This window comes from Brachycentrus maculatus, unplaced genomic scaffold, assembly GCF_059751285.1.
Source record: "Brachycentrus maculatus isolate JH-2025_06_01 unplaced genomic scaffold, ASM5975128v1 h1tg000236l, whole genome shotgun sequence".
NCBI lineage: Eukaryota > Metazoa > Arthropoda > Insecta > Trichoptera > Brachycentridae > Brachycentrus > Brachycentrus maculatus.
The window spans coordinates 320,988-343,726 of NW_028280987.1; the positions used below are offsets into that span (position 1 = coordinate 320,988).

Below are 22,739 nucleotides of genomic sequence, written 5' to 3' on the forward strand. Positions count from 1 at the left end.
TCGGAGTGCAATCTCTCAGTAGGTACACAAATACACGACAATAAATAAACATCATCATCATAATACACGAGGACATAATGAAATACACGTGGAGCCGATAAGCACATCTAAGTTTGGAGTAAGATCCATACAATATATTGGTTATACCCAAATTAACCAGCTGCCTGACATATCGCTCACTCCTTTCAACAACGTCATATACATGTCAAAAATCATCAATTTTCAGTTGCCCAGAAAATGTACTATATTCCAGCAAAAGCGGCATATTTTTTACTTAATATTTACCCGCTACAGGGCAGAAAGTGTTGTTTTTGCATTTTGAAGAAAATATATCGTTTAATTATTTTTTTAAATATGCTTAATATTTTTCAAATTGGGAAAAAACCTTCAGGTTTTACCTAAAAAGATCTGTTGCACAGTAAAAAGTTCGATAAATGGCTTGATATTTATTTTTGATACATTTTATTATTTTCTTAAACTTTAAAAACGATCTCCTGAAAATTTTAGTTTTTTGATTTATGACGTTGTTGAAAGGAGTGGGCGATATATAAACTAGAACCCAGTCAGGGATCCACAATGTATGAACTGAAAAAATATAACAAATTAGAAAAAATGTGGTTCAATTTCGAAATAAAGTGGTTAAATCTCTTACTAGAAACATCTATAGTGAGATGAAAAGAGAAATTTCTGCTCAATACAAAAGCTTCTTTCATCTCACCATTGTAGTCTGTAGTGAAATTCCAGTAAATTCAAGCACTTTTTGTGAATTTGATCAATATATATATAGAAGTTTCAAGAATTTGCGTATTGTTTTTGTCAATCATGGGTAGAATTGGTAAATGTTACACGTGTGTAAAGTGATCACTTAAACCAGCCTATGATGGTCGTAAGCCATACTTTTATACTCTTCTTCATCTATGTTGTGATGTCAAAAAGTAAAAAAATAACTAACAATTTTTTTGTAAATGTGATTTTTTCGTTAGTTTTTCTGTTTTCAATAAATCTGTTGGTAAAGTAAGTACTTCTTCTTCTTCTTCTTCAAACGCTAATCCCCATTGGTGCATAGGGCACTGCATCATATAAACGCAGTGTTATATTGATCCTTAACACGTGAAGGAAAAGTGATGAAGAAGGAGAAGTGAGAGTCCAGGGTAGATAATATAGAATAAATATTAGATTAAAAAAAAGCACTCATATTTATTTAATGTACGTACATGTAGAGGATATAGCGCCCTTTGAAGATGCAATTATGAGATCATGCGCAGATGAACGGATTTTCCGTTTCCCACACCCCTAATAGGATTACTGCAGTGCTAAGGGCAGAGGGGAGCGAGTGTTTTTGCCTAGAATTTTCACTCATGAATTACATGAAATTATAGTAACTTTAAACGTTAATAGTAAATCCACTCACGAGTAGGCATAGGCTATGAAACTTATAAAGTTGAAGCCTGAGTAGGGACATGATAAGCGGTGTTGCATAAGCCGTAGCTAGATTTCAGAGTCACTTGGACGTTAGGTAGGTTAAAAAAAAGGGCAGAGGGGTTATATGACATCATAACTGACTTCTGTGCTTCGTTTACTCTGTCCCCAGTAGGTATTGACTCTCCTTCCTATATCTTCATCAATCTTTCCATCCCTAGAAAACATACATACTTCCCAAATATACCTACGAAGCATCTATGTATATCACCTACACGGCTGTCCAAACTCAAAACACAGTAAGGGACATTTTTTGTAGTACGTTTTTGGACTAAGAAGATTCTACTTAGTCCAAAAATGAAAAAAACCTACTCCAAAAAAAATGTCCCTTACTGTGTTTTAAGTTTGGACAGCCGTACCTACTCAGCTGTCCAAACTCAAAACACAGTAAGGGACAATTTTTTGTAGTATGTTTTTTTTGCATTTTTGGACTAAGTAGATTCTACTTAGTCCAAAAATGCAAAAAAACGTACTACAAAAATAATGTCCCTTACTGTGTTTTAAAATTGGACAACCGTACTATCCGACACATTTTTTTATATACCTTCCTATTAGAAGGGGTGGACTGCCAATTTTTTAACATGGGTGCAAGGGGGTGGGGGGAGGGGGTAGATGTTTTAACTATCCAAAATACATAATAATTAAAATAATAAAAATTACGATAAAATATATATATGACTTATTTTTTATGGTAGAAAATTCTTCAATTCATTCATTCATTCAAACCCTTATCCGCACCCCAATGGTGCATAGGGCACTGCATCTTACAAACGCAGTGTTATCTTGATCGATAATATATTACATGAAGGAAAGGTGATCAACCTTCTGCCCTAGGCACCAGTCCAGGGTAATATTGAATAAATATTAGAGTGAAAAAATCACACATATTTATTTTACCCCCCCTCCCTGGGAATCGAACCCGGGACCTCCAGAACGGAAGCCGAGCGCGCTGGCCATTACACTACGGAGGCGGACAAAATTAATTCAGCGAATCAAATATTTAATATTAGTTTTAGATACATTTTTCGAGAAATTTCAAAAGGCAATAAAAAAGTCATAATAGGTCTATTAAAACCAGCCACTAAAATTGCATTTATGTACTGATTTTATAAGAGAATATTGATTTCTCTTAATTTAACAAGGGGCTCGCGCGAGCCCCTCCGAGCCCCCTGCAGCCCACCGCTGCCTATTAGGTACATATAGAATAGTTTTATATGTTTGTATGGGAGGGTACCCGTATATGTTGGACCATTTTGAAATAAATCGTAGTCATACAGGAGAAACTCACCAAGTGCATTTTATACAAAAACGTGATCATTGACTATTTGCTATCTTACTAGCTTCATCTTGCCCTGAAAATAATCCTAAAGGATTTTAAACATGAAAGTATAATATATTGACTTGTTAGCAATGACTGCATTGATGTTTATTTTGTTGCCAAGCAAAGATGACTTAAATGGCCCTCCTGAACATTTTACGTTTTGTTAGTCGGTCACTTTCTCCTGTACGACTACGATATATTAATAAGTTAGAGTGTTTGTATGAAGAGATGCATGAATCTGGTAGAGGCGAAGAAAGTTTGCAAAGACAGGGTGGTATGGCGTTCTTTTCTCTCTGCCTACCCCTGCGATGAAGCGGCGTGATGGTTAGTTAGTAAGACTCTTTTTGTCTAGAATTTTCACTCATGAATTTATGATTTTAATGTAACTTTAAACGTAAAGAGTAAAACCACTCACGAATAGCCTATAGATAGGCTATGAAACTTATAAAGTTGAAGTGGGCCCATGATAAACGGTGTTGCATAAGCCGCAGATAGGTTTCATTGTCACTTGGACGTTAGGTGATTCAAAATATTGATACCTAAGTATGTTGTTTTCTACCTAGATAGATACGTTTATGTTGTCTGTTCTTAAAGTAGGTTATTTAAAAAGAAAAATTTATCAAAGAAAATTAAACTAGCAGTTAGTAGGTACATAACGGAGTCCTGGTTTCAACACTTATGTATAAAATCAAGCATGGAGTTGGCATAAGAAGGATGAAAGTAGACTGAATGCAGTCGGAAGGGATCTCTCAGTGCGGCAAGACCATGTATGGTAGATGTTCCAATGGCGATATAGATAAGGAAAGGGTGCAAGGCTGAGATGAGCATTATCCATCGAACCAAGAAGGATAAAAGTAGACTGAATGCAGTCGGGATGCCATCTTTCAGTGCGGCAAAACCATGTGTGGTAGATGTTCCTATGGCGATATAGATAAGGAAAGGGTGCAAGGCTGAGTTAAGCATTATCCAGCAAACCAAGAAGGATAAAAGTAGACTGAATGCAGTCGGGATGCCATCTCTCAGTGCGGCAAGACCATGTATGGTAGGTGCTCCATTGGTGATATAAGGAAAGGGTGCAAGGCTGAGATGAGCACTATCCAGAAAACCAAGGAAGGTGTGTTGAGATGGTTTGGGCATGTGAATCGAACGAGTGAAGAAAATACAGTAAAAAATATTTATGAGGAGAATTTAGTTAGATCTAGTATTTAAAATACTTGAAGGTGGGCAGGTCAGGAGTCGGTATAATCGGCGGGTATGTATGAGATGCACGAACGCTTACAAAGACAGATCGGTGTGGCATTCTATTCTCTCTGTCAGCCTCTGCGGAGAGGCGGGGAGACGGTTAGTTAACGTTTTGTTTAGTTAGAGTTATTTTTAAAGAAAATTTAATGTCTCTTTTAAAAAGTTTACGCGTTTTTATATAAAAACTGTCGTTTGAAAATTTTTAATGAACGAAAACAAATTTTCGTAAATAAAAACAAGAAACTGTCTAATTAACTTATTAACCATCACGCTGCTTCCCCGCAGGGGTAGGCAGAGAGAATATAACGCCACACCACTCTGTCTTTGCAATAGAACGTCACACCACTCTGTTTTTTCATTTTCCCTCTTAAAAACGCATTATTTGTAAAAAAAAATGTAGGAACAAAAATTTGTGTTTAGTTTTTTTCCTTAGAAATGGACACTTTGCTTAGAAATGGACAGCAAAAAAATCACATGGTTCATTGTCCACTGGCTAGCCCTAGAATGCTACTGATGGTTCCAAAACCGAACTCGAATTCTGCCTTCCAAGCCGCGCCCAGAGCACCATTCGATTTTCCAGCCGCCCAATCAGACGCCGCCGTTTGAACGTGTCGAAAAAAAAAATGGAGGACCTCTGGCCAATGGCAGCGCATCTGGGAGGGGCTTCTCTCCTCCCGGCCAATCGGAGGGCCCGCAGCGCTGCGAGCGCGAAACGGATTCTAGGGGAAACTTCACCAAACTAGTCATTATGTAGTTAACTTTCGGTAAGCCCGCACGCGTTCGTTCAAATTGTCCGCCATTAAAACACGCTAAATGTGTATACTTAGCTCAAAAATTAAAAAAAATATACAATGCGCGAGCGCGTGTGTCAAAATTATCAAATATGTGTCCGTTTTGGTAGAAATTGAACCGAGAACGTGAATATACGACAGTGCAACAGAAACTCATTGAAAAATTGCCCAATTTTCGTGAAATACTCTTCATATGTGTCCCAAATCTTAGAAAAATAGTAAAAAATTGTGATTTTTTTGTTGTAAAAACTGTGATATTTGTGTCCTCGCGTGTAGAACAGACGAAGAAGAGAGTGTAGAATCATCTTTTGGCGAATTATAAGCAGTGACTCACGCCGTTTTTTGTGCAATTTTCGAATTACGACCACAGATTGACGTACGGTGAACGACGAGACTTTTTTTTTGCGTGTTTGTGCCTTCGAATGTGTCTGACAAAAGTGATTTCATTTTTAAAACACAGTGAAATGCCGAATTAAGGATTATATAAAAACGTGAGTCACACAATTTTTATTTAATTTTTTATTTACAAATTTTATTTTTGACGATTTTTAATTTATTTTTTATTTAAACTTCATGTACAGAAAAGAAATACCTAAGAATATTGACGGGCGTATTGCTAAAAAGCAATATCTTCCGACCAACCAAAAACAGACTAGTGATATTGATCAAAACGTTTGTTACCATATACTTATAGCTATTTGCAATCAGAGGGTAGATAGTACTTGAACATAAAAAAATTACAAATTCATGATAATAAGGAGGGCAAAGGAAAAAGGGAGTTTAGGGAAGGAGGTAGAGGGAGGAGGTTTGATGGACAGGATTTCCCACAATTAAGCAAAAAAATTTAATTTTTCCCCAAAATTATCTACCTAACGTCCAAGTGACTCTGAAATCTAGGTACGGCTTATGCAACACCGTTTATCATGTCCCTACTCAGGCTTCAACTTTATAAGTTTCGTAGCCTATGCCTACTTGTGAGTGGATTTACTCTTTATGTTCAAAGTTACTATAATTTCATGTAATTCATGAGTGAAAATTCTAGGCAAAAACACTCGCTTCGCAGTGAAGCTTCCTTGAGGTAGTATTTAAGGAAAATCTCGCAATATAAATTCTTTCCTTCGAACCCTCGTCCGCACCCCAATGGTGCATAGGGCACTGCATCATATGAACGCTTTCTTTAACGTTTAACGTTTTCTTGATCGTTTGCATTTGGAGTAAAGGTGATCAGCCCTCCGCTTCAGGCACCATTCCAGGGTACCAGTAACAGTTCAAGATAAATTATTAAAAATTATTGTTATTGTAAAGATCTAGTAAAAATCTTATTAGAATATGAGAAACCAATGTAAGACTGAACGAAGGATAATTAACAAGATTAAGAACGGTTCTTTTGGTGGTATGGACATGTGGAGCGAATGTATAACGCTAGAATGACTAAGAGAGTATCTGGCGAACGTGAACCGTAGAACAGACCGAAAAAGATTCGGCACGATCAGATCAATCAGAATCTAAAATCTGGTGGTGTCAAAAGTCTGCGTAAACGGAAAACATGTATGATAAGTATGGATGTGAAGGAAGCTTGGAGTGTATGTGGTTTGGCGTTCCATCCTCTCTGCCTACCCCTGCAGAGAAACGGCGTGATTTTAGTAGTAGTAGTACTTAGTAGAAGATAATTATCTAATGTTAAGGTTCCTCCGTGATCTTACAAATAAGATAATATTGGAATATAAAAAAAAACGAACTTACAAACTATCATGCCGCTTCCCCGCAGGGGTAGGCAGAGAGAATATATCGCCACACCATTCTGTCTTTGCAAACATTCTTCGCCTCTTCCACATTTGTGTATCTTCTCATATATACCATTATTATTATTTTTTCAAAAAGAGAAATATTTGTGTTTATATTATTTACACAAATATTTAAACTTCATACTATTTCTGTGAGCCTAAGCGGCTCATTATTAGAATTAGGTATCAAATTGTGGTAGAGTGGGTTCGAACCGAGAAACACGGACTTAAGAGTCCGCGGCACTAACCACGGGACCACAACCCGACACATATCGCTCACTCCTTTTAAGAACGTCATAAATAAAAAAAACTTGATTTTTCAGGACAACGTTTTTAAAGTTTGAAAATATAATACAATATATTAAAAATAAATATCAAGCCAATTATTGAACTTTTTACTGTGCAACAGATCTTTTTAGGTAAAACCTGAAGGTTTTTTCTCCATTTGAAAAATAATTAGTATATTTAAAAAAATAATTAAACAATACCTTTTTTTCAAAATGCAAAAGCAACACTTTCTGCCCTGTAGCGGGTAAATATTTAGTTAAAAATATGCCGCTTTTGCTGGGATATAGTACATTTTCTGGGCATTCCGAAAACATGCACAACTGAAAATTGTCAATTTTTGATTTATGACGTTCTTGAAAGGAGTGAGCGATATATAGCGATATTTTCGTTAAATATAATATTTAATATCGAGGGTGCTTATGAAGTCGTAGGTGATATGATGATGATATTGATTTATTAAAAAACAGTCGTTTATCGATCTCGGCACTATTTATATTGACAGACTTAGTAGAGTAGACGCTAGAATGAAAATATGTCATCGTGGGTTGGGTTCCCGACAATATCAAATGACATTAAAAAAATCATTTTATAATTTTCATATTATTTGAGAATTTATTTATATTTTTAGGCTCTTCTATCTCCATTCTCGCTAGAGAAAATTCTATAATACGGAGGTTTCGCATTAAGTTTGTCGAGCGTGCCTTTGCTGTCGATTTTCAGTTGTGCATGTTTTCGGAATGCCCAAGAAATGTACTATATCCCAGCAAAAGCGACATATTTTTAACTTAATATTTACCCGCTACAGGGCAGAAAGTGTTGTTTTTGCATTTTGAGTAAAAGGTATTGTTTAATTATTATTTTAAATATACTAAATATTTTTCAAATGGAGAAAAAAAACTCAGGTTTTACCAAAAAAGATCTGTTGCACAGTAAAAAGTTCAATAAGTGGCTTGGTATTTATTTTTAATACATTGTATTATATTTTTAAACTTTAAAAAGGATCTCCTGAAAAATCAAGTTTTTTGATATTTGACGTTGTTGAATTTCAGAATTAGTTCAAATATTCCCTTATCCACACGTCAATGGTGCATTGGGTATTGCATCATATAAACGCAGTGTTAATTTGATCGTTAACACATCAAGGAAATTTGATCAGCCTTCTTCTTTAGGTACCAGTCCGGTATAACATTGAATAAATATTAGAGTCAAAAAATCACTTGTATTTATTTGACCCCCCCTCCCATGGGAACCGAACCCGGGACCTCCAGAACGGCAGCCGAGCGTGCTGACTATTACACCACGGAGGCATAAAATAATGGATGAGAATAATACAGAACATATTAATTGACCATGTGGTATAGATGTTTTAAAAATAGTTCAAATATTAATGACGTGGAACGGTTTGTCTTCCATGAAAATTCGGATCACCTTTAAACGCTGTGGTCCAATTTAGATAATGGTACAATTACGCGAACTTCACCCTACACCATTTATTAATTCTAACTTATTCATATATTTTTTGACATCTCATCAAAGATGAAGAAGAATATGGAAGTCTTTGCATTTACGGGGCTGCCGACCGTCATTAGGTGGTTTGAGTGATCAATTTACACACTTGTATCATACACTTTACACACTTCACCAATTCTATCCATTATTGACAACCACACTACTCAAATTCTTGGAAGTTCTATATATATATATATGAACCAAGTTTGAAACATTGTTCTTGAATCACTAGAACTTCACTAGAGACATCTATTGGTGAGATGAAAAGAAGCTTTTTATTGAGTAGAAACTTTTATATTAGTATGTGAGGTCCGAGTCCTGGATTATAATCACACACATGAGAAACGCCAGAATATATCATTTTATTTTTTATTATTTACGCTTATAATTTGACCAGATAATTTATTTACAACATTTTGAAAGTGTCTAACTTATTATTAATTTTCCTCTATCACAAAACAGTTGGGAAAATATTTTTCCTTGCAATTCTGTTTAAATCTTGGTGATACAAAGAAAACTAAAATACTGATTTTGGTGTTTGAAAATGATGTGTCTGATAATAAATAATGTCGATTTTTATAATAAGTTTTACAAAGTAAATAACTCTATTTCTTAAAATCTATTATGACACTTGTTTCGATGCATTCCACATCATATGCGGTGTTTGAAAATAACGCAGGATGTATCGAAACACATGTCACAATATATTTTAAGAAAAAATGTTTTTTTCCGAGTAAAACGTAAATTAAAAATGGATAGACTTTCTCTGTATGCTTTCGTTGGTTTGAGAACGCCGATTTGACCATTGCGCTTCTTCTTCAAACCCTTATCCGCACCCGATGGTGCATAGGGCACCGCATCATATAAACATACGAGGGAAAGGTGATCAGCCCTCCGCTTCAGAAACTAGTCCAGGGAATATTGAATAAATATTATAGCGAAAAAACCATTGCACTTACTTACTTATTAACCATCAACCCGTTCCCAACGGGGTATGCAGAGAGGATAGAATGCCGCACCGCTCTGTATTTGCAAAACTTCTCATAAATACTATCGATGATGGCGATATGCCTCTTATGTACAAGGATTTGTATAGCATATTCTGTTTATATATATATATATATACATATATATAAATATATATAAATATATATATATATATATATATATATATATATATATATATATATATATATATATATATATATATATATTTATATATATTTATATATTTATATATATATATATAAACTCGGTAAATCATTCTCTGTATTATAGACTACAGGTAATTCACTTTTTTCTCCATATGCATCTACCTAATGACTTATTTACTGGAAAACTTACATAAGAAATCTCGTTTTAATTTATTTATATAATTCCTAATGTAACTATCAAATCAAAATTCTTCTGCAATTAGCCGTACAAAAATTACAATCGCAAATATCCGACATATTTACACATTGCGTTTTAATTAATTATCAGTTTTCATTTGATAAATCAGAACGAAAAATACCTTCTGCGCCGCTCTGTACTCCTGGTATATAAAAACCAAATTCATACACCGATTCTTCGAAATTAGTCGATTGATTAATATCGACTTTAATTCGATTCGGTCGATCAACCATCACGCCGCTTTTCCGCAGGGGTAGGCAGAGAGAATAGAACGCGACACCAATATGTCTTTGTAAACATTATTCGCCTCTTTACATTCGCGCATCGCTTCATTGGTAGGTACCCACCGATTATTCCGAGTGCTGAACTGTTTTTTTTTAAATATTTGAATTACCAAATATGCCGAGTTTTCCTCGGCTTTCCTCTGCTTCTATTTTTGACTGCATTTGCATGATATATTTGTCATGGCGTTTATTATTCATTAATTTATTTTTAATTTAATCGATATTGCTTATCTCCGCTTGTGAGGAGATGCATGAACGTGGAAGAGGCGAGGAATGTTTGCAAAGACAGAGTGTTGTGGCGTTCTATTCTCTCTGCCCACCCCTGCGGAAAAGCGGCATATATTTAACTTAATATTTACCCGCTACAGGGCAGAAAGTGTTGTTTTTGCATTTCGAAGAAAAGGTATTGTTTAATTATTTTTTTAAATAAACTAAATATTTTTTAAATGGAGAAAAAACATTCAGGTTTTACCTAAAAAGATCTGTTGCACAGTAAAAAGTTCAAAAACTGGCTTGATATTTATTTTTAATACATTCGATTATATTTTTAAACTTTAAAAACGATCTCCTGAAAAATCAAGTCTTTTGATATATGACGTTGTTGAAAGGAGTAAGCGATATGTGAAATAAATAAATACACTATTTGTGTAATTTATATATATTTATTTAAAGTATAATTTTAATGATTTTTTAATACAATTTGTATGCAGATACCACTTTTTAAGTTAATTTTACATAACTTTGCGTCGCGTCGGCGCCTTTTTACAGCAAAATAGGGAATGTGTAGATGTGTCATACTCCATTAAATTTAATGGAGATCATTCAACATAAAATTGTAGTTTTACTAAAAGAAATCAACTAATTTCCCCATTTCATTAATTTTATAGGTTACCTAAGTGATTTACTGACTTTTAAAAATATAAATGCGAACTTTATTAATATTTACCATACATATATGAAATTTAGTGAATTTTTACATTATTTTTTGACATATAAACGTAGATCAAGAAGAATATGGAAGTCTGGGCATTTACGGGGCTTACGACCGTCATACGCTGGTTTATATTATCACTTTACACTAACTAACTAACTAACTAACCATCACACCGCTTCCCCGCAGGGGTAGGCAGAGAGAATAGAGCGCCACACCACTCTGTCCTTGCAAACATTCTTCGCCTCTTCCACGTTCATGCATCTCCTCATACATACCCGCCGATTGTTACGACTCCTAACCTGACCACTTTCAAGTATTTGGCATACCTGATCGTGCCATGTTTTTCTCGGTCTTCCTCTGCTTCTTTTCCCGCTAACATTCGCCTCATAAATTTGTTTTACCGTTCTTTCCTCACTCATTCGTTCTACATGTCCAAACCATCTCAACACACCTTTCTTAATTTTATCGATAATGCTTATCCCAGCTTTGCATTCCTTCCTTATTTCACTATTCGCACATCGTTTTGTTACACATTCTTCTGAGAGATCGCATTTCGACTGCATTCAGTCTACTTTCATCCTTCTTTTGTCAACTCCATGTTTCACTTCCATACATTAGAGTTGGAACCAGGACTCCGTTGTGCACTGCCAGTGCACTTTACACACGTGTAACATTCACCAATTTTACCCATGATTGACAACCACACTACTCAAATTATTGTAACTAATATATATTATATTATTTATTGATTCGGCATTAACTTTGTGGAATGAAATGATTGTTTTATTCAAATTAAACACTTCAATATACCACTTTATAGAGTTTTATTTTTATTTACGACTAGTTTCGAAAAGACTAGTTTTTCATATTCTGGTACAAATTAAAACTTTTAAAAATATAAATGCGAAATTTAAGTTTTAATTTATACCTACCAGAAGATGAAAACATCTGTCGTTTTCGAAACTAGTCGTAAATAAAAATAAAACCCGATAAAGTGTTATATTCAAGTGTTTCATTTTAATAAAAAAAAAAAATATATATATATATATATATATATATATATATATATATATATATATATATATATATATATAAATATATATATATATATATATATATATATATATATATATATATATATATATATATATATATATATATATATATATATATATATATATATATATATATATATATATATATATATATATATATATATATATATATATATATATTATTGATTTAAATTCAAAACATTTTGCTCGAATTGACTAGAATTTCACTAGAGACTGAAACGTATCTATCGGTGTTATGAAAGATGAGCAGAAACTCTTTAATTTGTATGTGAGGTCCGAATCCTGGATTATATTCACATACAAGAGAAACGCAAGAAAATATCCTGTTCATTTTTTAGTTTGGCTTATAATTTGACCAGTTAATTCATTTAAAACATTTTTAGATGCATCAATTTGAAAGATGCGATGATGGTTTGTAAACACAGATTAGTGTGGCGTTCTATTTTCTGCCTGCCTCGGCGGAGAAGTGGCACGACGGTCAATTAGTTTTGTGAAATACCGTAAAATTTCCTTTTTAAATTTGCTAGACATTTATACCTTGTTCTTTTGGTGTTTTTTGTATTCATGAGCGAGGATGGTGGATATTTTGGTTGCCACATATGATCTTTGATCTATCACTCTCTACTTCTAAAGTTCCGTGCCATCCTCAGGGCGTTCGGGAATGAGAGATCTGTGCCGGTCTTTTATACATGGCTTCACCCTTTTTAAAAAAAAATATAAATCAAATAATATTGAATTACTATCATATAATATACATATGACATATGACACATCGATCACTCCTTTCAACAACGTCATATTTCAAAAATCGTCAATTTTCATTTGTGCATGTTTTCGGAATGCCCAGAAAATGTACTATATCCCAGCAAAAGCGACATATTTTTAACTGAATATTTACCCGCTACAGGGCAGAAAGTGTTGTTTTTGCATTTTGAAGAAGAGGTATTGTTTAATTATTTTTTTAAACATACTAAATATTTTTAAAATGGAGAAAAAACATTCAGGTTTTACCTAAAAAGCTATGGTGCAAGTAAAAAGTTCAATAAGTGGCTTGATATTTATTTGTCCGCCTCCGTAGTGTAATGGTCAGCACGCTCGGCTACCGTTCTGGAGGTCCCGGGCTCGATTCCCAAGGGGGGTAAAATAAATATAAATGATTATTTCACTGTAATATGTATTCAATATTACCATGGACTGGTACCTGAAGCGGAGGGCTGATCACCTTTCATTCATGAAAACACTGCGTTAATATGACACAGTACCCTATGCACCATTGGGGTGCGGATAAGGGTTTTATTATTATTATATTAATTTTTAATACATTTTATGATATTCTTAAACTTTGAAAACGATCTCCTGAAAAATCAAGTTTATTGATATATGACGTTGTTAAAAGGAGTGAGCGACATGTCTGACAGCATCTTTTTCGCATTCCATCAGTATTAGTAATAAATTACGTAAATGTATTAATAATATCGCATATATTATGCTAAATTTGACATTAAGATGATAAATTCAAGTGTATGCGAATGATAGGACAGTGTATAGTAGATGTACCTGCAGCCGGAATGAGTGTGTAATGTAAGGGAGGACTATCCATGTTTGCTACATCACTTCCATCATAATATTTTCCCCAATTCATTCACAGTGAAGCGCCCTTGAGGTATTTTTTTTTCGAAAATGGCGCTATATAAGTTATCCAAATTTATTATTATTATTTTATTTATTGTTTCGGCATTAACTTTGTGTTAAGACATGTTACAATGATTAATGAAAACACTTGTTTTTTACCACTTGAGTTTTATTATAGACTACATGTTTCAGAAGTTAAACTTCCTTATTATTTTTTGACATCTCATCAACGATGAAGAAGAATATGGAAGTCTGGGCATTTACGGGGCTTACGACCGTCATAGGCTGGTTTAAGTGATCACTTTACACACGTGTAACATTCACCAATTCTACCCATTATTGACAACCACACTACTCAAATTCTTGGAAGTTCTATATATATGAACCAATTTAGAAACCTTGTTCATGAATCACTAGAACTTCACTAGAGACATCTATTGGTGAGATTAAACTTCCTTCATTTAGGTCTGTATAATAACTAAAATATAAAATTTAAAATTGTTTTATAAATAAGGAGAGGGGAAAGTAAGGAGAAGGGGTTAGTCAAGGGGCGAAGTTTACTAATCACTCATTTCACTCTCATAAATTAAAATTATTACACCTTGTTCCATATAAAGGCCAAATTATGAATTATCTTGAAAATTTAGAAATCCAAAAAAACCTAAATTCTAATAATAATTTATTAAATAATATTTTGTTTAAAAATTCTTCACCTTTGCTTTCCATTTTTCCTTTGTTTTCAAACTCCGTCCCTTGACTAACCCCTTACCCTTACTTTCCCCTCTCCTTATTTATAGAACAATTTTATATTTTATATTTTAGTTACTATACAGACCTGAATGATGGAAGTTTAACTTCTGAAACATGTAGTCTATAATAAAACTCAAGTGGTAAAAAACAAGTGTTTTCTTTAATCATTATTATTATTATCAATTATTTATGGAGGTCACACTCCCTGAATGGTAGAACAGTGTATGGTAAATGTGCCTGCAGTAGAAAATGTTCATCTCAATCTTAAAAATGCCTTTAAAAATCTAGAAACTTTGAGTTATCAAAGCCAGAATCATAATTGAGGTACTTTTAAAAACCTTTTTCTACCTTTGATAAAAACATAGCCATTCAATGAAGGTCCCCTAAATTGGTACTAGATAAAACAAACAAAAGGTGATTAGCCCAAATGCTAAAAAACATTGCAAAATGCGTGAATGCCATATTAAAAAACCATTTATGGATAAGAATCTGTGAACGCATCACTTTTCCCATCGAACAATGGGTTTTACATGACTATCTAGTATCTACGTGATCAATGTTATCATCGACGGTCCAAAGCCATCAATCCTATGAATAAACATGATCACCAAATTTAAACTGACATTTAATTTTGGTGATACAAATCGCTTACTCCTTTCAAGAGCGTCATAAATAAAAAAAATCGTCAATTTTCAGTTGTGCATGTTTTTGGAATGTCCAGAAAATGTACTTTATCCCAGTAAAAGCGGCATATTTTTAACTTAATGTTTACCCGCTACAGGGCAGAAAGTGTTGTTTTTGCATTTTGAAGAAAACGTATTGTTTAATTATTTTTTTAAATATGCTAAATATTTTTCAAATGTAGAAAAAAACTTCCGGTTTTAGTGTGAAAGTAAACTTCAGGTTTTACACTCTGTAGTGTAAAGGTCAGCACGCTCGGCTACCGTTCTAGAGGTCCCGGGTTCGATTCCCAAGGGGGGTAAAATAAATATAAGTGATTTTTTCACTGTAATATTTATTCAATACTACCCTGGACTGGTACCTGAAGCGGAGGGCTGATCACCTTTCCTTCATATGTAAACGATCAAGATAACACTGCGTTTATATGACGCAGTGCCCTATGCACCATTGGGGTGCGGATAAGGGTTTTATTATTATTATAATTTATTTATTATTTTTTATTTGGAAAACCAACAGAGAAAAATAACATATAAGAATACATATTAATTATTGAAAAAAGCTCCAATTACAGGTTTTCGCTGAATGAGCGTTAACAGTAACAAAAACAGAAAATTAAATACATGATATATTATATTAACATGACTATCTAGTCTATCTTACGACTTATCATAGGTTGCTTTAAGTGATCGCTTTATACACGTGTAACATTCACCGTTCGTAGGTGTCATACATCGTCCAGCATTCGGAGCCATAGAGGAGGTATTGACACCCTGTAAGTGTTATATCTTATATGTCTCAAATTGATATGAAGACCTCCACATTTTTCATCATCGAGATCTTCGTTGAGATGTCAAAAAGTATATAGTACAACTTCAATATGCCTTTCCTCTACCTTACTATTGATGTCTGTTACAGCCAGGCTGCCACGAATGCGTGAACTCTTTATTTTGTCTCTAAGGGACACTCCTGTTGGCCATCTAAGCATTCGCATTTCAGCAGTTTTGTTTCCATAGATTAAACATATTAATATGTTTACTATCTGCGTATATTTTTTAGGATTAGATTTTCACAAAGGTTTTGCATACGCTTTTCCTCTGCCTTGATATGCCTTAATTCTACCTTATTATTGATGCCTGTTACAGCTAGGCTTCCACGAATGCTTGAATTCTTTATTTTGCCTCCAGGAGACACTCCTGTTGGCCATCTAAGCATTCGCATTTCAGCAGTTTTGTTTCCATACATTAAACATATTAATATGATTACTATCCACGTATGTTTTTTTAGGATTAGATTTTCACAAAGGTCTCGGATACAATGTGACATTGTATCAGGCAGGATGTCGCACGCTTGCGTAATGCCCGGTACGTTCACAAAATATATTTATTGTGCAAACACGGAGTTATTATTGAAAAAAATATGATTTGGTATGACATGTGTGTGGAGGTAATTGAGGAAGACGGTAATTTAATAGCGATTGTGCCGCGATGATGTCGAAACGAGGCATTCTGTCGACCTCAACCGCTTCCTAAGCGGTCGACAATGGAAACTCCATGTACCCCCTCGCAGGCATACATCCCGGGTCATTATGTGTGCTTTTTATCAAGAATTTAGACATTTATACTTATATATATATATATATATACACACATATATATATATATATATACATATATATATATATATATATATATATATATATATATATATATATATATATATATATATATATATATATATATATATATATATATATATATATATATATATAAATAATATATATATATATATATATATATATATATATATATATATATATATATATATATATATATATATATATATATATATAACGTGGTAATATTTTCCTTTTGAAAATTAAGTGTAAATAATATGTAAAGTGGGTGTATAATAATAAAATAAACAATGTGTTGCTTTGTAATTAAAGTTTATTCTTAATTTATCTTTATAATAATTTTTATATCTATCTATCTATCTATCTATCTGATTCTGACAGTTAATAATATTATTGGAAGTCTTTTGTTTTATTCTGAGCGACGCATGCGGCATCTGGTGGTAGAACTGTTTTATGTAGGTACTTTTTGTAAGTACTTAATAAAATGTATAGGTAGGTACCTAGGTATTTTATTACATCTCCCCCCTTGGGGATGAAAATTCATAGTAAAATTTTCACTCGTCCTCCGTATCATCTTCTTGTAGTGAAAGGACTGGTATAAACTTAGTGATATGATAAATTTTTTTTTTCTTTCTTTCTTTTTTCCTTCTTTTTTTTCTTTTTTTTCTTTCTTGTTTTTTTTTCTTTCTTTTTTTTTTTCTTTTTTCCGTTCTTTTTTTTCCTTTTTTTTTTTTGTATTTTTTTTTCTTCTTGACCCTTTTAAAGTAGACACAGTTTTTTTTCAATCCATTTGTTTTTATCTTTTGAATTCCTTCATTTTTATTCTGACCTCTTAAAGTATCTTCTAATCTAACCAAATTTACAACTTTTAATTGTTCATCTGCATTTTCATTCGAGTTTAATACTGGATTCCTGCTTAGACAATCTACTTCTAAATTCTTCTTTCCGGGAGAATATTTTATTTTATCTTTCGTAGAAGTTTTTTCTACTTTATTTTTATTTTCATTTTTCAAGCACTGTTTCTGTGTTATTTGTATGTCTTTATTTTTATCCTGATCTTTTAAATTATCTTCTAATTTAACCAAATTTACAACTTTTAATTGTTCATTTGCATTTTCTTTCGATTCTAATACTGGATTCCTGCTCATACAATCTGCTTCGAAATTCTTCTTTTCTGGAGTATATTTTATTTTATATTTTGTAGAAATTTTTTCCACATTATTTTTATTTTCATTCTTCAAGCACTGTTTCTGTGTAATTTGTAAATCTTCATTTTTATTATTAATCTTATCATCCTCCTTTGTTTTAAACCAGCACGTTGCTTCAGAGTGATATCGAGTTCCCTTATTTAAATTTTCACAAATCTTACATGGACTTTTATCTTTAATTTTATCACTAGTTCTTAGATTTCCACGTCTTCTTTGATTATCTTCTAATCGTTTTCTTTGATCATCTTCTAATTTTTCTCTCTCACTCCGAACATATTGTAGTAATTGTTTTAATACATCTAATGTTTCATAATCCATTTCCAATTAACAAAATTGTCGTTTTATAACGTGGTAATATTTTCCTTTTGAAAATTAAGTGTAAATAATATGTAAAGTGGGTGTATAATAATAAAATAAACAATGTGTTGCTTTGTAATTAAAGTTTATTCTTAATTTATCTTTATAATAATTTTTATATCTATCTATCTATCTATCTATCTGATTCTGACAGTTAATAATATTATCGGAAGTCTTTTGTTTTATTCTGAGCGACGCATGCGGCATCTGGTGGTAGAACTGTTTTATGTAGGTACTTTTTGTAAGTACTTAATAAAATGTATAGGTAGGTACCTAGGTATTTTATTACATATATATAAACATATTGCTCGCTCCTTTCAAGAAAGTCATAAATCAAAAATCGTCAATTTTCACTTGTGCATATTTTTAGAATGCCCAGAAAATGTACTATTATATCCCAGTAAAGGCGGCATATTTTTAACTTAATATTTACCCGCTACAGGGCAGAAAGTGTTGTTTTTGCATTTTGAAGAAAAGGTATTGTTTAATTTTTTTTTTAATATGCTAAATATTTTTCAAATGGAGAAAAAACTTTCAGGTTTTACCTAAAAAGATCTGTTGCACAGTAAAAAGTTCAATAAGTGGCTTGATATTTATTTTTAATACATAGTGTTATATTTTTAAACTTTCAAAACGATCTTCTGAAAAATCAAGTTTTTTTTATTTATGACGTTCTTGAAAGGAGTGAGCGATATGCACAACACATTGAGTGTGTCTAATTACAGGATTTATTTTCCATATTATTTTTTTGACATCTCAAAAGATAAGGAAGAATATTGAAGTCTGGGAATTAACGGGGCTTACGACCGTCATAGGCTAGTGATCACTTTACACGCGTGTAACATTCACCAATTCTACCAACGATTGTTTTTAAAAAGAGAAATATTTGTGTTTTTATTATTTACACAAATATTTCAATTTCATACTATTTCTGTGAGCCTAAGCGGCTCATTATTAGAAATAGGTATCAAATTGTGGTAAAGTGGGTTCGAACCGAGAAACTCTGACTTAAGAGTCCGCGACACTAGCCACGGGACCACAACCCGACACCGTTAGAAGAGATCCTTTTATTTGGATGTATTCAAGATCCTAAATGGGTTATTTTACATACTGGGAGACGAATGCAAACATGATATTTTTTATCCAGCGTTTTATTTAAACATATTATTTTATATAAGTGGGTGGACACATTCAAAATGTTGTGAATACCTACTTGTTATTTAATTGTATATGGGAACGTGTGAATTCGTGAAGGCTAAACATTTTTTTATACAAAAGTTTTCCGACATTAATTTATGTCGCGTTTAACTATTGTCACATCAAAAGCTGTCATAAACATGTGTGTACATTAAAAAAAACATACACTTAATACGTGTGTAATTTGATTCTAGATAAATATTTTTGACTGTAACATATTGTAAACAAATTGTATATCCATTTAAAATAGTGTAACATGCTGTCAGATATCGGGATAAAAGCATGGAGTTGGAAAAAGAAGGATGAATGCAGTCGAAATGCGATCTTTAAATGTGGCAAAACCATGTATGGTAGATGTTCCAATGGTGATATAAGGAAAGGGTGCAAGGCTGAGATGAGCACTATCCAGCAAACTAAGGAAGGCGGCTTGGGATGGTTTGGGAAGGATGAGAGTAGACTGGATGCAGTCGGGATGCTATCTCTCAGTGCGGCAAGACCATGTATGGTAGATGTTCCAATGGTGATATAAGGAAAGGTTGCAAGGCTGAGATGAGCACTATCCAGCAAACTAAGGAAGGCGGCTTGGGATGGTTTGGGAAGGATGAGAGTAGACTGGATGCAGTCGGGATGCCATCTCTCAGTGCGGCAAGACCATGTATGGTAAATGTTCCAATGGTGATATAAGGGAAAGGTGCAAGGCTGAGATGAGCACTATCCAGCAAACTAAGGAAGGCGGCTTGGGATGGTTTGGGAAGGATGAGAGTAGACTGGATGCAGTCGGGATGCCATCTCTCAGTGCGGCAAGACCATGTATGGTAGATGTTCCAATGGTGATATAAGGAAAGGGTGCAAGGCTGAGATGAGCACTATCCAGCAAACTAATGAAGGCGGCTTGGGATGGTTTGGGAAGGATGAGAGTAGGCTGGATGCAGTCGGGATGCCATCTCTCAGTGTGGCAAGACCATGTATGGTAGATGTTCCAATGGTGATATGAGGAAAGGGTGCAAGGCTGAGATGGACACTATCCAGCAAACTAAGGAAGGCGGGTTGGGATGGTTTGGGAAGGATGAGAGTAGACTGGATGCAGTCGGGATGCCATCTCTCAGTGCGGCAAGACCATGTATGGTAGATGTTCCAATGGTGATATAAGGAAAGGGTGCAAGGCTGAGATGAGCACTATCCAGCAAACTAAGGAAGGTGGCTTGGGATGGTTTGGGAAGGATGAGAGTAGACTGGATGCAGTCGGGATGCCATCTCTCAGTGCGGCAAGTCCATGTATGGTAGATGTTCCAATGGTGATATAAGGAAAGGGTGCAAGGCTGAGATGAGCACTATCCAGCAAACTAAGCAAGGCAGGTTGGGATGGTTTGGGAAGGATGAGAGTAGACTGGATGCAGTCGGGATGCCATCTCTCAGTGCGGCAAGACCATGTATGGAAGATGTTCCAATGATGATATAAGGAAAGGGTGCAAGGCTGAGTTGAGCACTATCCGTCAAACTAAGGAAGGTGTGTTGAGATGGTTTGGGCACGTGGATCGAATGAGTAAAGAAAGAACAGTTAAACAAATGTGGTCGGTAATAAAAGCAAAGGAATACCGAGGAAAATTTGGCAACCTTTTGGCAGTATTTCAAAAGCTTGAAAATTTTCAGGTCAGATGTCGAAATAATTGGATATATAATATGAATGTAGAACAGGCGAAGATTGTGTAAAGACAGATTGCTGTGGCGTTCTATCCTCTCTGTTAGCTAGTTCTTATTCTCCAACAGCATTGAGTAAATTTACTATAATAGAACGCGGCACCAATCTTTGTATCTTTGCAAACAGTCTTCTCTTCCACATTTTTGTATCTCCTCATACATACCCGTTCATTATTCAGACTCCTGACCGGACCATTTCCAATTTCGTTTTAACTTTATAATCGTCGGGTATGTATGAGGAGATCCATGATGTGGAAGAGGCGAAGAATTTTTGCAAAGACAGAGTGGTGTGGCGTTCGATTCTCTCTGCCTACCACTACGGTTATAAAAAAATCCACCCTCATAGGGCTAAACGATTAACAAATAAAGTGCCATGGGTCGACAAACATATGGCATGAAGGGAGTCCTCGTGGTGTCGGCGGGATGAGTAGTTTTACTGACGCAATCCCCCAGTCTGTAAAGCCGAATAAATTGAATTAATTCCGATGCTATCGCAGCTTTATTTATGACCCGAATTGTCACAGATCATTGGTCACCCTCGCTACTGCAAATAGCTCTACAAATTAAATAATCGCTTCCACTAAATCGACTGGGGTGACTGTATTTTCAAGAATAACATTCCGACACTGCGTTCGACCATTGTATATAATGACATCTCAACATAGATGAAGAAGAATATGGTCTATAAGCAGGGGAGTGCATTCCATATAGGCAGAAAAGCAGTGCCTAATTAATATTTTAAAAGTAAAATCAAACACTGGTTATTTGAGTCTATTAAGTTGTATTTTATTAATTGTTTTTGGTAGAATTCCATACTGAATTGTTGGGTAATATATCCAAAATTGAACAAGGTTGGATTGGATTGAATTCTACTTTTATTTACATATATCGCTCACTCCTTTCAAGAACGTCATTAATCAAAAATCGACAATTTTCAGTCGTGCGTGTTTTCGGAATGCCCAGAAAATGTACTATATCCCAGCAAAAGAGGCATATTTTTAACTTAATATTTACCCGATACAGGGCAGAAAGTGTTGTTTTTGCATTTTTAAGAAAAGGTATCATTTAATTATTTTTTTAAATAAACTAAATATTTTTCAAATGGAGAAAAAACCTTCAGGTTTTATATGAAAAAATCTGTTGCACAGTAAAAAGCTCAATAAGTGGCTTGATATTTATTTTTAATACATTGTATTATATTTTTAAACTTAAAAAACGTTCTCCTGAAAAATCAAGTTTTTATTAATTTGATTTTTTCACTCTTATATTTATTCAATATTACCCATGACTGGTACCTGAAATGGAGGGCTAATCGCCTTTTCTTCATGTATTAACGATCAAGATAACACTGCGTTTATATGATGTAGTGCCCTATGCAACATTGGGGTGCGCATGACGGTTTGAATGAATGAATGAAATATTAATAAAGTTAAAAAAAAACTATGTCCACAATATTTTGAGTGTGAAGGAATGAGAAAGAGAC

The 22,739-nt window shown here is 33.9% G+C and overlaps 1 protein-coding gene across 2 annotated transcripts in view; it reads left to right on the top strand.

Moving 5' to 3' along the window:
* Positions 1-4,787: 4,787 nt before the first annotated feature.
* LOC148306600 (uncharacterized) overlaps positions 4,788-22,739 on the top strand; it is a 127,356-nt gene continuing 109,404 nt past the window's right edge. The window contains exon 1 of one of the 2 annotated variants that reach the window (XM_088264713.1): positions 4,788-5,324. The gene's annotated coding sequence lies outside the window, so the exon portion shown is untranslated. The remainder of the gene's footprint in view (positions 5,325-22,739) is intronic. The other variant, XM_088264714.1, reaches the window with a different exon arrangement.